Source organism: Vulpes vulpes, chromosome 16, assembly GCF_048418805.1.
Source record: "Vulpes vulpes isolate BD-2025 chromosome 16, VulVul3, whole genome shotgun sequence".
Classification (NCBI taxonomy): Eukaryota; Metazoa; Chordata; class Mammalia; order Carnivora; family Canidae; genus Vulpes; species Vulpes vulpes.
The window spans coordinates 95,204,008-95,218,373 of NC_132795.1; positions in this window are offsets into that span (position 1 = coordinate 95,204,008).

The window sequence follows — 14,366 nt, forward strand, 5'->3', positions numbered from 1 at the left end:
TGAATCAAAAATAAACATAAGACATTAATTGATTTTTTTTAATGTCTCAAGATTTGTTTTTGTCAGTTGTCACCTATACATGAAACAATATCTGATTCATTATTGTTTCTGTTTCCATTACAGAGCTTCTCTGTTTTCTTAGTCATACCCTCGGTATGTTCCTGCCCTAAAATTCTAATATGCAAAAAGGAATTGTATTTATTATTCACTTAATTAGTGCTTTCATTTGTACCTCACATTTCAGGGTCATTTCAAAAAACAACTAATTGCTAATACTTATTGGGCGCCGACATCAGAGCTTAATATGCATTATTTCATTTAATTCAACACTCCTATGAAGGGGATATTGCTTCATTTTGTAGATAAGGGAATACATAAACATAAGGAAACATAAAGTGGCTATGTTGTTCAAGACCACATAGCTAATAAGTGGGGGAGCCAGAATTCAAACCAGTCTGGCACAAAGTTCACTCTCTTACTCAGTACTCTATTGTTTATCATAAAAATGTGAAATCAACATGGTATTTATGAGGAAATTGAAACACAAGTGAGGTTAAGAGACTCCGTTAAGGCTATATTCATGGCTAGAACCAGTACTAGAACACAGATCTTCCCAACCTCGTCCTACTTAATTTTGCACTAGATGATGCTGTAGGGCTGACCCTATTTTCTGTTTAGAGTAAGGAAATATAGAAAATTGTTTATACATCTTATAAGGTTCTCGAACTTTCACTGCTTAAAGGGTCTATTTTTAAATATATTTGATTAAAATATACAATAAATGTAAGCAATTTGGCTATATTCAAAAGGCTGGAATATAAATTCTATGTTCCAAAACACTAAAATAAAAATAACTTTGATGAGTTTCTTTTTTACTTTTGTATATTTTAGTAAATTGTTACTTTTAAGTAAGCCCATTAAACTTTTCCTCAGTTTTCTGTAACAATTCTATTGACACAACTTATTTTACAAAATTTCCTAAACTTTTTTTTTAAGGTTTTATTTATTCTGTCCTGAATAGAGAGGCAGAGACACAGGCAGAGGGAGAAGCAGGCTTCCTGCAGGAAGCCTGATGTAAGACTCGATCCCAGGACCCTGGAATCACGCCCTGAGCCAAAGGCAGATGCTCAACCATTGAGCCACCCAGATGCCCTGAAATTTCCTAAACTTTTCTAAGGTTGTACATAACTACGTAATAGAAACTTGGGCGGGGGGGGGGGGGGAGGGAACTCAAGACAAAGTTTTCAAATATTTTTTTCAGAATTAGTTATTTCTTTTAAATCAGTAACATTAAGAATGAACTTTGCATGGTCAAAAACTGTGGGGTGTTTTGGCTTTGGTCTTAAGCAGTTTGACTAAGTTGTCTCTAGGCTTGGTTTTCTTTACACTTGTTTCAGATCACTGAAATGCCTGGATTATAAATTTTTGACTTTCACTAAATTTGGAAAGTTTTTGGTCATTATTTCTTCAGATTTTCTTCTGCCTCATTCTCTTTTTCTCCTTCTGGAATTCTAATTACCCTTTTGGGGTTTTTTTGTTTTTTTTTTTTAATATTTTATTTATTTATTAATGAGAGACACACAGAGAGGGCAAAGACACAGGCAGAGGGAGAAGCAGGCTCCCCATGGGGAGCCCGATGTGGGACTCGATCCTGGGACCCCGGGATCACAACCTGAGCCCAAGGCAGATGCTCAACCACTGAGCCACCCAGGCGTCCCTAATTACCCTTTTGATACTATACTACAAGTACCCAAGGCTCTTAATACTTTATTTCTACCTTTTTTCTCCTCTCTCTTTAACTGAGTTCTTCCACTGTCATCTTTATGTAACCCATTATATGAATTTCTAAAATTTCAGATATTGCATTTTTTAGTTCTACTGTTTCCATTTGGTTCTTTTTTTGTAGTTCTTCTGCTAATTTTCATATTTTATTCATTACAGGCATAGTTTCATTAGTATTATTGAGCATAGTTTTAGTAAATGCTTTAAAATCTTTGATTATTCTAACATAGTGATCATCTTACAATTGGTCTCTGCTGATTATCTCTTCCCTAGAGAATGGATCACATTTCTTGGATCTTCATGTATCAAATGGTTTTGGATTGTATACTGCTCATTATATTGTGCAGTATACACGATTATGTTGTAGAGACTCTGAATTTGGTTATATTCCTCTGATGAACCTCCATGTTTTTGCTTTAGCAAGTGGTTAGTTTGGTTAAGTTTAAACAGAACCTTCTGCCTTGCCTATGGTGAATAGCAACTCAGATCTCAATTCACACTCCTTTCAATCAGCTCAGCACATGTGTGGTTCTAGGGTTAACCAGAAATTTTGGCAGACTGCTTCTCCCCCAATTTTTGGATTTGCCTTATTTGACTCTCTTCTTTCTGTTTTCTCTCTTATACACACAACTCTGCTTGTCATGGCTCCTTCTTTTAGTTCCTCTGGACAAAAAGCAGACTTTCTCTCAGTATTTTAGCCACATTGCACTATTTCTCCCAACTTTTAGTTTTCCTTTAAAATATGTCTGCTTTTGTCAATTCTTTAGAGCACTTATGTTGCTGAACTTTTCATTCTGTACAGAGTTTTTCGTTTTTACCTATAGGGTGAAGGGAGAGGGACTGTTAGGAGCTTTTTGTATATTGGAGGAAGAACTGTCAATTTTAGATACTTGAAATAGAAAAGAAGTAGTATACAGATTTTTTTCATAAGTTCCCACTCTATGTAAAAATAATACATGGATTGTCATATTTCACAAGGCCCAAAATAACACAAAACATTTAGATATAGAAATCTATATTTTAACTTCTGAACTAGCTAGAAATGTAACGTTCTACTACTGGTTTTGTCATTAATTGTCAACTAAATTTCTCTAGACATCTGGGTACTCAATATGAAAATGAAGGGATTAAATGAGATACCTAAGATCCTCTCAAGGTTCTATATTTCTAAAGAGAATAGGTTTATTTGAGTAAATTTTATGTTTGTGTACTATTATTGTTAATATATTTTAAGAATCATAATCCTTCAATTTAATAGTAAAATTTTAATCAGGAGGTTTCAATTATATAACTTCATATAATAGATGGTTCCTGGAAAGATTATATATAAATTAGTATTACATAATATTTATAGTACATAATAGATGACTATCACTTATAGGAATTGTGGGATTCTTTAATGAAGATCCTTTTTGTCAAACTAATCCCTTCCTAATTTAACTTTTGTGTAGATGTGTATTTACAAACACACACATAAAGACACACACAAAGCTGATTATAGATCTATTCTTTGTGTTAGAAATATTAGAAATAATCACACAATTTATTGCCATTATTTGAGATAGCATAACCTATAAGCTTCATTGTATAGGTATATATGTATATATATATGAAATTGAAGTCCTGGAAATTTAAGCCAATTTAAAAAGAGGTTTGTTTCCCAACTAAAATGATCTATACCCATTAATATTAGCACATTCATTATTCAGTTTTCCACTAAATTTTGTAAAATATGGGCAAAATATAATTCAAATAACTACACAAACACCATTTCATAAGAATGGTTATGCTAAGAGCGCCTGGGTGGCTCAGTTAAGCACTGGACTCCTGATTTTAGCTCAGGTCATGATCTCAGGGTTGTGAGACTGGGCTCCACGCTGGGCACGGAGCTTGCTTAAGATTCTCTCTCCCTCGCCTTCTTCCCCTCCCCACTCCATTAAAAAAAAAAAAAAAAGGAAAAAATGGTAATGCTCACAGGAGGTCCATAAGTATAATTTTAGTAAGTGTGGTAGACAAAACAAGGTATAAAGACTGTTGATGTGTGGTATTTAATATTTTAGGTTTAAAGCTGGATCCTGCAAATAGGTTTGTTTCCAAAACAGTTGAAAATAGTTTGATGAAATTAAATAGTGCACCCCATTATTTAAGTTATTTTTGTTATAATCCATGAATGTTGTCTTGGGGTTACTCTATCACTCTACATTTACCTCTGTATCCCTCTCTGTGTCCCTGTGGGTCCCTCTCTGTTGGCTTTATCCTTTGCCAAGCTCTCCCCATAGTGAGAAAAAATGAATCTTAACATTCCTTTTACATGCTTTTCCTCAACTTATACAATGAGATAGGCCACCCCCCATCTCCCAGTTTCCATCTCAATCACCAAACAAGAGCTCTAATTATCCTTGCTTGGATACATGCAAACTTTGGGGCACAGAAGTGGCCCCTTAATTGACAATCATACCAGAATCACCTGACATGCAAGACAGGAAGTTTCCAAAAGGAAGAAATGTGGGGAAGACAAAAAAAGTAACATTTTTATTTTCTTGAGTTGGCCCTTCCCCCCTCAAAAAACTGTCCTATCATTCATTACTCTAGACTTACTGTCCTTTGTTTTCTGAGATAGGAAGAAATGATACCAGGCACCTATATGATGTCACAAACACAGTTGCCTCTTTTTAAAATGTTGGATGTAGTCTCTAATATTTAAGAGAAGACAGAAGACTGCTGATGAAAGGTGTGGATTACCTTAGGAAAGTATTATTGAAATCTCACATAACTCATAGTTTAGCTTCCAAGTTGGATATAGTCGACATCAAAGAGAACCAAATACTTTAAGTACGTTATGGGATAAAACATAGAAATAGTTCTATGTGCCTGGAAAACGTTCTAAAATTGATGAAGTAAGCTTTAAAATAACAATAAACAGACGAATCAAATGGTGTCATGTGACAGCCAGAAAATACTTTAACGTGCCCAGAAACCTCCCGATGAAAGTTCACATGTACAAGCTCTCCATTTCTCCCGCCACGTCCACCTTGGTTATACATCTATATCATTTTCATTTCTCTGATGCTGGGCTTTCAATCAGCCTCCTGCTTCTGCACTGTGTCTGGAACTCTATATGTATGAGTCATAATACTACTTTGTGAAACCGGTTGAAAAAGTCGTCTAAAAACTTAACCACGGAAATCTTGGATTTGAAACATATCCATCATTTAGTTAAATGAGGACAAACTAAATATTGTCCTACCTTTTTTTCTTTTTGGTCCTACTTTTCTTCCTTAGAGAACCACGTCAAAGGGAACATGTGAGCAAAACCTTTCAAAGATCTACAGATTAAGATTTACTCAGTATTGAAAATGTTTCTCCAAATTGTTGAACATTATCTAATATTAGAATCTTATATTAGATTGCATACTAATTAGATTGATTTAAAATATAAAGTTTGAATTACTGTAGAGAGTAAAGAACTGCCTAATTAACCCACATAATCATGAGCGATAGTAAATGCTATTATTTTAAGTCCATAATTCTTAGGTGTAGGGTCTATGCATCAATAGATAACCAAAACAACTGATAAGTTCTTTTCATCCTTTTTTTTTTTTTTGTATTTTTTTTTATTGGAGTTCGATTTGCCAACATATAGTATAACACCCAGTGCTCATCCCGTCAAAGTTCTTTTTGTCCTTAATGAATTTTATTTCTCTCATTCATGTACTTTTATTTGTAATGGCTAATATCTGTAAGAAAATTGTTGAATAGTCCTGATTTTAATAAGGATGCTTGTAGTATTTTTTTTCTAGCTATATTTCAGGCTTTTAGAATGAGACACATATTTTGCTAATAGTTTTTATTATTTTTATCCTATCATTTACCTATTTTTTTAAAATCAAATGTTGCTGCTTTTTAATAAAAAAAGTCTTATTATCATCATTAATGGGGATGACTATGGCAGATACTATTTGATATAGCCTAATGTCTATTACCCCTCTAATTTTAATTGAGACCATAAGCACCTCAACACTAGGGTGCCACTATATCATTTCTAAACTGCTTATGTTCAGTCTATTCCAGAGAAGTAAACTTTCTATTTCCTACTTCCAATAGAGCAGTAAACTTTCATTTTGTTTAAGCCACTATTATTTGAAATATTTCTTATAGCCAGTGAATGTGTCACCTAATTAATGAAGTGACCCTGTGAGCTTTCTCCCTTGTTTTTGTTTTTAATTTTATATTAAATTATTAGGTGTCCTAATCTTAAACCATCTTTGTAGTACTAAAATAATCCGATCCTACTCAGCTATATTCTTATATAATTCTTGGAATGTGCTAATGGATTCTGCTTGCTAATATTTTGTTTAGGATTTTTTCAGTTTAGTTAGTTGACTGCTAGTTTTCTTTTGTGTATGTGAAATCTGTTTTACACATTGATATCGATGACCTGGCCACCTTATAAAAAGCAGTTGGAAAATTGCTTTTTTTTTTTTACTACACTCTAGAATAATTTAAGTAATATATGTTTATATTTTTCTTTTAGAATTAATTTCTGAAAACCCTCAGTCTGGTACTATGGAGGAATAGCTACTTGACAACCATATTTATTTTATGGTAATTGGCCATTTAGATTTTCTTTCTTCTTAGGTAATTTCAGAAAAATTCACAAAAAGATAATTGAATGTCTCAAGCAAAATAGTAACAAGGTGTTGTAAGGATTACAAAATATGTAGAATTAAAATATAATTCAACAATTTATATAGAGTATGAAGGGGAAGAAATGTTAAGTATACCGTTATAAATTTCTTACAACGTAAGTGGTAAAAGCCACATAGGTAAAATGTGATATTAAGGATCTAAATTGCAAAACCCAGAGGAACAACTAAAAGTAAAAAAGGTAAAAGTAAGAAGCCAATAGTGAAGGTAGGTGAACATTACTAACATATCCAATTAATCCAAAAGAAGGCAGGTAGAGAAGAAAAAAAATAACCCAACAAAGAACCGATGACACAAATAGAGCACAGTTAGCAAGATGTTTTCTTACCTGCTCGTCTTCTTGTTCACTGCCGTTTGTGTGAAGCCGTTTGTGTGTTCCAGCAGTCCTTAGAGGAACTTGGGACTTTTTAAACATTCAGTTCAATCCGTTGCCACGTAACTCAGCTCTCTGATAGGTTCACGAAAAGTGTTGTTGTTGTTTTTACGTTTCCAGCTGTATCTCATTTTTAGGATGAGAGGAGCTTTCTCTTGTGACTTCCTGTATCCTAAAGAAAAGCAGAACTCTTTTTCAATAGTTTCTGACCTTTAACTAGTATATCCAAGTTATTTGGTATATACTATAGATTCATAACTAGTATATTCTAATTTTTAATTTTACCCTCTTTGTTTTATAAACTTTTTTTGTCTCACATAGTGATTTGGAGTTCAAATTCATCTTGTCTGGTATTAAAAAGTTTTGTGACCAACCCCCCTCAAAATCAGGACACTCCCCCCAAAAGAAATTGTGACCGTCACTTTTTGTTTACTTGTATTGGCTTGGTAAAATTTTGCCCATGCTTCTATTTTTCTTTCTGAATCACTTTGTTTCAAGTATGTCTTTTGCATAGGTTTGTATAGATTTCACTTTCTCTTAATGGTTGCGGTAATTTATATTTATTATGATGTGAATATATTTGATTCAGCTGTCATGTTATTTTATCTTTTGCTTTTTGTTTTTATACTTGTTAGAAAAAAAACCAAGCCTTTCAATTGTAGCCTTTTCCCCCTCCCATACATATATTTTTCATTTTTTTCTGATAATTAGGTATATTAAATTTTTGTTTTAATGAATACTTTTTATAAGAACCTGGCATCACATAGGATTAATTTCTTAATCTCCTATTTCTCCATTCTTTAAACATGCCTACATTTTTAGGATAAGCAGTGATAGTTACTATATTTCCTTTTTTCTTTTCCATTCCTTCCCCTCCATCATTTGCTTTTTCTTGATTATATTATCTTCACGTTATTAATATCTATGTATGTAATTATATCTGTGTTAGTGATTTGTGAGCATTTAGTGATGTGCTTTGATCTACAGCCATTAAAGATGAGGAAATTGGAAATTCTCACCTTCCTTGCCCTTGCTCTTCCATCTTTTGTTAGTTGCATTATTTGTACACTGCTAGGGTTTGTGACATTTATACTCTTGTTACTCTGATCTTTTTTTTTTTTTTCAGTCTTCACTGTTAATAGAATAAATGCTCAATATCAATAGTTTTTTCCATAGTTTTTCTTATTCTAGTAGATTACTTAAGCTGGACCCATGGGAATATTTTCTTAGCTCTTATAGCTTTAGTATTTTCTGAGTTCTTCTTGTGTAATGCTTTGTTTTTTTAATCATAGTTTGGCTAGGTATAAAATTCTCAGCGTTACTCACTGCTCCCTCTTTTCTTGAGGATGTTATATAATTCGTTTGGAATCTCTAGCTTTGGATTTTTCTACAGAAAGGTCTGAGCCCAGCTTGATCCCCCACCCATACCCCATACCTTAAAAGTAATTGAGATTATTGCCTGGTCACCCAGTACTCATTTCTTTTTCACTGAAATCCTATCGGCTTGCTAGGAAATGTTTTATTGTTTTATTTTGAATATATATTTCTTTGACAAGGCTTTATTTCACTACATTAATCCAAATATTATATTTCCATGAAATACACTATATTGTAAATTATTCTTTTCCATTTTTTCTCTTTTTGGATGTTATGCAAACCTTGAGTCAGTTTGCCTCTTCCATTTTACCTCTTTTTTTGTATTTTATATTTTTTACTTACTTTTCTTATATTTGTCTTAATTTTATTATTTTCTGCAGTCTTTTCTCTATTGCGCTTCTTTGTATTTTGCCTTTATTTGGGGGATGGTTTTGTTATTTTTTTCTTTCACTTTATAGTTGCACTACAATTTATTTCCTCCTATATCTTATGATCTCTGAGCTTTAAAATATCTTTTTCATGCTTTCTTCATAGGAAGTATTGCTTGATTGAGATTTTTAAATTTCTGTTGCCACAATAGATCATTTTTTTCTGCCTAATATTCTTTGGAAGATGCTCTTGTTTCCTCTTGTTTGTTTTCTTCTTTTTCTTGCAGTATATTTGTGTGACACTGGTGATACTTCCTTTTTTTTTTTTTTTTTTTTTTCATTACTCATTTTTAAAGCAAATACATTTCTCCAGGATCAGTTATTTTCAGGAGTCTGGAATATGGGAGAGTTGATGGCTATCTTCCCGGTTAGCTAGAATCATCTTGAGGACCCAGAATTTTGTATATCTTAAATTTTGTCTCTTTAACTTTGCCACATCAATGAGGATAGGCACTAAGGAGGTTTTTCACAATGCCAAATCTCTGCACTCAACTTTGTGCAAACACTTGCCACAAATACAGCCAATTTACATGATTCCTCATTTGTTGCCATCCTTTTGATTCCCAGAAGTAAGCCGGATCCAGAGTACTTCCTGCCTCCAGCACACGGATGCTATTTCCATTGCTGCACACAAGGCATTGGATTTTGCGTTTCAGAGAGTGCCCCTTATTGTTAAGAAGTGGGTTTTGCTGATTCCTTCTTAAATTTGAAACTACAATATTCTTCCCCTTTGTTCTTTTTACATGCATCCCTGCATTCTTATGGGGCATTCTACACTTAGTTTTTAGTTTATTGTTTAGTATTTGTTTTGCAGAAAAAAAAAGGTTGGGGGGTAGCTTATGTTACTTTATCTCTTTCTCTATGCTGCTTTGGGTGATGGCCAGAAAGAAAATGGGGAAATGTTTACTTTATAACATCATCTTCATCTTTGATGCCAGCTCATTTGAGATATTATATTCAACACTATCGAGGTTATTTATCTCCCTTGGCTTATTTCAATTTATTGGATTATTAAAGCATATTTTGGGAAATACAGTTTTTAAACAACTCCATTTGCATTGTTTGGTTTTGCCCGCTTCAGAAACTCTCAGCTATATCTCTGACTTCTAATTATTTAAGTCATACTTGTTTCCTCTCATTTTTCTTACTCAGTCAAATGTTTAGACCTAAAATACATTATAAATGAAATTAGGTAATGTGATAGCTATGTTTAATGGTAGCAAAGTTGTATTTCAGCTATTTGGGGGAAAACCTCTCTGCAGGGTACAGATTTAAAGTATGTACTTTTCTATATTTTGCATCACTATTCCTGAACTCTTTTGCCAAACTCAGATTTTCATTCAACAGTTGAATAAACAATTAAAACCCTTGCTTTCTGCTTTCTGGGTCTGTTTGCAAGCTATAGTACTATTTTGACTCCATTGCATCTTGAATAACAACGTTTGGGCAATTATGTAAACAATTTATTGCAGAGTGTTCTATTTTATAAATTCAGTGGGAAGAAGAAGAATGAAATTGCTAAAATATTGTTTTAGGGGAAGCATATAAAGTACTTTTTAAAAAAATTAAGCTCTCTATAACTTGTAATCAAAAGAATCTGGCCTAATATGAGAGGAAATTGCAACACAGTTTGACACGAAGCCAGGAGTAAGGTTAGGATACACAGTGTATGTTAAGTCCTGTTCATTTTCACTGATAGGGTAAAATTTGGCTTTTAGGTTTTTAGGATGGGGATCCGATTTCTTTTTTTTACATGATGATAGGGCAAAAGGTTCTGGGTCCGTTCTGTGTTGGTCTATTATTAAGCACTATTATCAGCTGTCTATAATTCTGCATTATTTCATCTATTAGTCAGGAACAGCAATGATAACCATACTTATATTTTGTCTTCAAATGCTGCAATTTTACCTTTCCTTGTTTTACTTTCAACAGCCATGTACTTTTTTACTTGTTAGTCTAATCTATTTATGCTGGGAGAAGGATTTCAGACGTACCCCTGAGTGCCATGATGTTGAGCAAAGTCTAATTCCGTCTTTGCCTCCTTCAGTGTTCATCAGCGCAAATTTTATACTGTAAGATGCTGACTAGGTCTGGTGTAGGTCCCAGATAAGTACTTTACAAAAAAAAAAAAAAAAAATGTAAAGGATGTGCACCACATTTGAGAATCATCGTCCTAAACTTTAGCCTCTGATTTGAATTACTTAACCTTTTCAAAAGAGCGTCTGCTACCACAGAAGAAGCATCTTATTCTTAGGAGGTAAATGAGCTCACAACTTATTTCCTCAAGTTAGAGGATGGGAATTAGAGTGGCAAAAGAACAAGGCTAATACCATTAAATAAGCAATTGAAAACAGTTGGTTTTTCTAACCAGGCAGTAAAGAGTTTCTTCCTTGTAATGTCTCAAGTCACAGAAGCCATGTCTTTGAAAAACTCTTTTGTATCAGAAAGGCCTTTTTGGCTCCATCCTTTTCAGGATTGTGGATTGCGGTTGGGGGTTAGGATGGGAGGGTGGCGGTTTGGAGGGATTATGGGGAACCTTTGGAAGTAGAACTGCTAGAGAATTTAAAACCTCATGGACAGGGTAAAAGAAGGGAAAAGATTTAAGGACTTCAAGTGAAATAAGACACTTCCTTCCCTGACAGATCTCATTGAAAACTATCTTCAGACTATGAATTTTATCTGTTGGAAATAATCTTATAACCTGCAATTCTAACCATTTCAGTTGGTTGCCATGACTCTTGGGCAATTTTTAAAATTATATTTAGTGATTTAATTGGAAAAGCAGTTATGTATATTTCTATTTTGGATAGAGTGTGAAGTAAAAACTCTATATGTGAAAAAAACTGGATTCAGTAATGGAGTTATAGTCACGTGATCTTCTCCCAATATTTTTAATTAAGAGAACTGTACCGAAAATAGCAAATGTTAAAAAAAAAAAAAAAAAAGAAAGGGAATGTTTTGTTTGATGGAATTGCAGGATAATGAACAACAACAAAAAAATAGCCCACAATTCAAAATAAGTTCCTCTTAATTTTACAACTGCAGCAGGAAATATCCTAAGCTACTGGCTGCTCATTGGAATCACCTGAAAAGCATCTAAATGAATACCAGTGTCCATCTGGGGATATCACCGAGGCATCTGTATTTTTTTAATAGCTCCTCGGGCCATTTTAATCGGCATGCTGTGTTTAGTACCACTGTCCTCAAATAGACTCATCCCCAATCTTGTAAAGGTGACTCCCAATAGTCCCCACTCCTGGTATTCACATCCTGTGGCTTTTATCTTGCTCTCCTTCTCTCTCATTCATAATTCTAGAGAAGACCAGCAGCGACATAATCATAAGTGACGATCATAAGTGACAGCTTATGGAGAAGCTTACACAGGGAGAAATGGAGGCCTTGGCTAACAGACAAAGACCACGTGAGGAGCTCAAAAGAAGAGACTTCAATACCAGTCAAGTCTTGAGATGACAGCCGCAGCAGCTGACAGTTTGCCACCTCATGAGATGCCTGAATCAGGACAATCCAGGCCAAGAACAGAAGACAAGGCGTTGGGAAGAACATAACGAGCCAAGAAATGAAGTGGGACTGAAGTGGTATGCCGTGGTATTGTAGCCAGAGACACAGGTATGTCGCCCAAGAAATATGGGTGTGTTGGGGGAAACATAGATTCCTGAGGTTATTGAAAGATTTACTAAACAATTAACGTGAGAAGGAATAAGAAGCCATTGAGCTTTAAATTTTCGCACTCCTCTCAAAATGTTGGAAACATATTTTAAAAACATAATAATTCAAATGCAGGGGAGGAGATATTTTGTGTTTTGAAAATTGGCAAAAGAAAAATTAGTTCACTCTCTTGAATATATATATATATAAAAAAAGATGACCACCACTCTTGTAAAAAATGGGCAGAGGGTTTGAGTAGAATAGGAGGTTTGGTATGTGAGGTAACAATGATCAATTACTAGTAAGCACTCAAACGAACAACAAATTTATACATCATAGACGGATAGCTTGGTCTCTAAAATATCTAAATAGGTGTTAGATGATAAAATCCCTGACTTCACTAAGTCTTGATTTCCAATAATGATTCCAACTGACTTCAAATAAATTCACTAAAACTTATCACCATTAACAAACATCAACTGAACGCTGTAGACATATTTCACATGGTCACTTATTTCCTACAAAGTATATAAGTATATACATACTAAATTTAAAGTCCAAGGGCAACAGCTTCTACTTTTTTTTTTTTTTTTACAATGCTCTAATAGGAGCAGGAAATAATTTTATGAATGAAAATTTACCTGATTTAAGTACAGGCTTACAACCTTCTTTGAGCCGTTGGAATGTTTTCCTAAAGAATTTTGCCTCAGGCAAGTCTCTGCTTTTAGAATAAATCAGATCAAATTCAATTGTATCAGTGTTTCACTCTTAGCTCACTATTTATTTTGCAAAGTAAAACTCAAAATCAACAGTAGAGTTTAAGGTGTGCCCACACCGCAGGGTCTGCTTAAACCACCTTAGGGGAGTAATTTGCTGGCTATTCACATTTTCTCTGAGAAGAATATAGAGCATCTTGCTTCCTAAATTCAAACAAATTAAAATTAAAATTTAAAATCAAAGCAATCTTTTTCATTTTAAAACAAGGCACATTTATTATATAAATTTCTGAAAATCAGAAAAATAGAAGGAACCGGGTTTTTTTTTCATTGTACACTATAATACTACCAAGCAGAAGATATCTTTATTATATTTTTCTTTCTTCTCACATTTCTCTCTCCCTCTCTTCCTGTATATACATAACGATTATTCAGTATCCACAATTTTTATGCTATTTCTCCTCACATTTGGGATTCATCATTTCACTCCACAAATATTCACTGAGCACTATAGTATATCTTCTCATTCAATTTTAATTTTATACATATAATTTTTAATGGCTGCCTTAAATCCCATAAAGCACATTTGCCATAGTTTAAGTAGCTTCCTATTATTGGATGTTTAGTTTCCTGTTATTTTTTGATCTATGAAGTTTTTTTTTTTTCTTGTAATTCTTAGTTTCTTTTAATGAGGAAAGAAATACTTACAAATCAAAAATCCAAAAAGTAAAAATGTATTTATGTGAAAAATTTCCTTCCCATCCCAGACCTCTAGATTCCTACCCCTCTCCTTATTATCTGTTTCAAATCTTCTTTTCTAAACAGTCTGTGTATATACAAACTTGCTTTTTTCCCCTATACCGATGGAAGCCTGCCTCTGTACAGTGTTTTACATGCTCTATACATTTACGTTTTTATTTTAACAATATATTAGTCTCCTAATTGCAGATGGCTCCTGGTTTTCTACTGTGTGCCTGTTCTATCATTGACTTAATCAGTTCTTTATGGACATATACCTAGGTTATATATATTTGCTAGTTTTCTAGCCTATTGCATTGGCTAGTTAGTACAGCTTGAACAATATTAAATTGTTCCAAGCCTTTAATAGGGATGTATCTAGTTATCCAACATTAAACAAGATCCTGGCTTTGGCCTTAGGTGGAAAATCATGTTAAGGAAGTATCCATCTATTATTATGTTAATGAATTATAAAAATGAAGCATGGATGCTGTATTTTTAGTGTCTATGGAAATGAATGTATTTTCCTTCTTTGATGTATTAAGTGGTGGAAGTACATTAATAAATTCCTTAGAATCA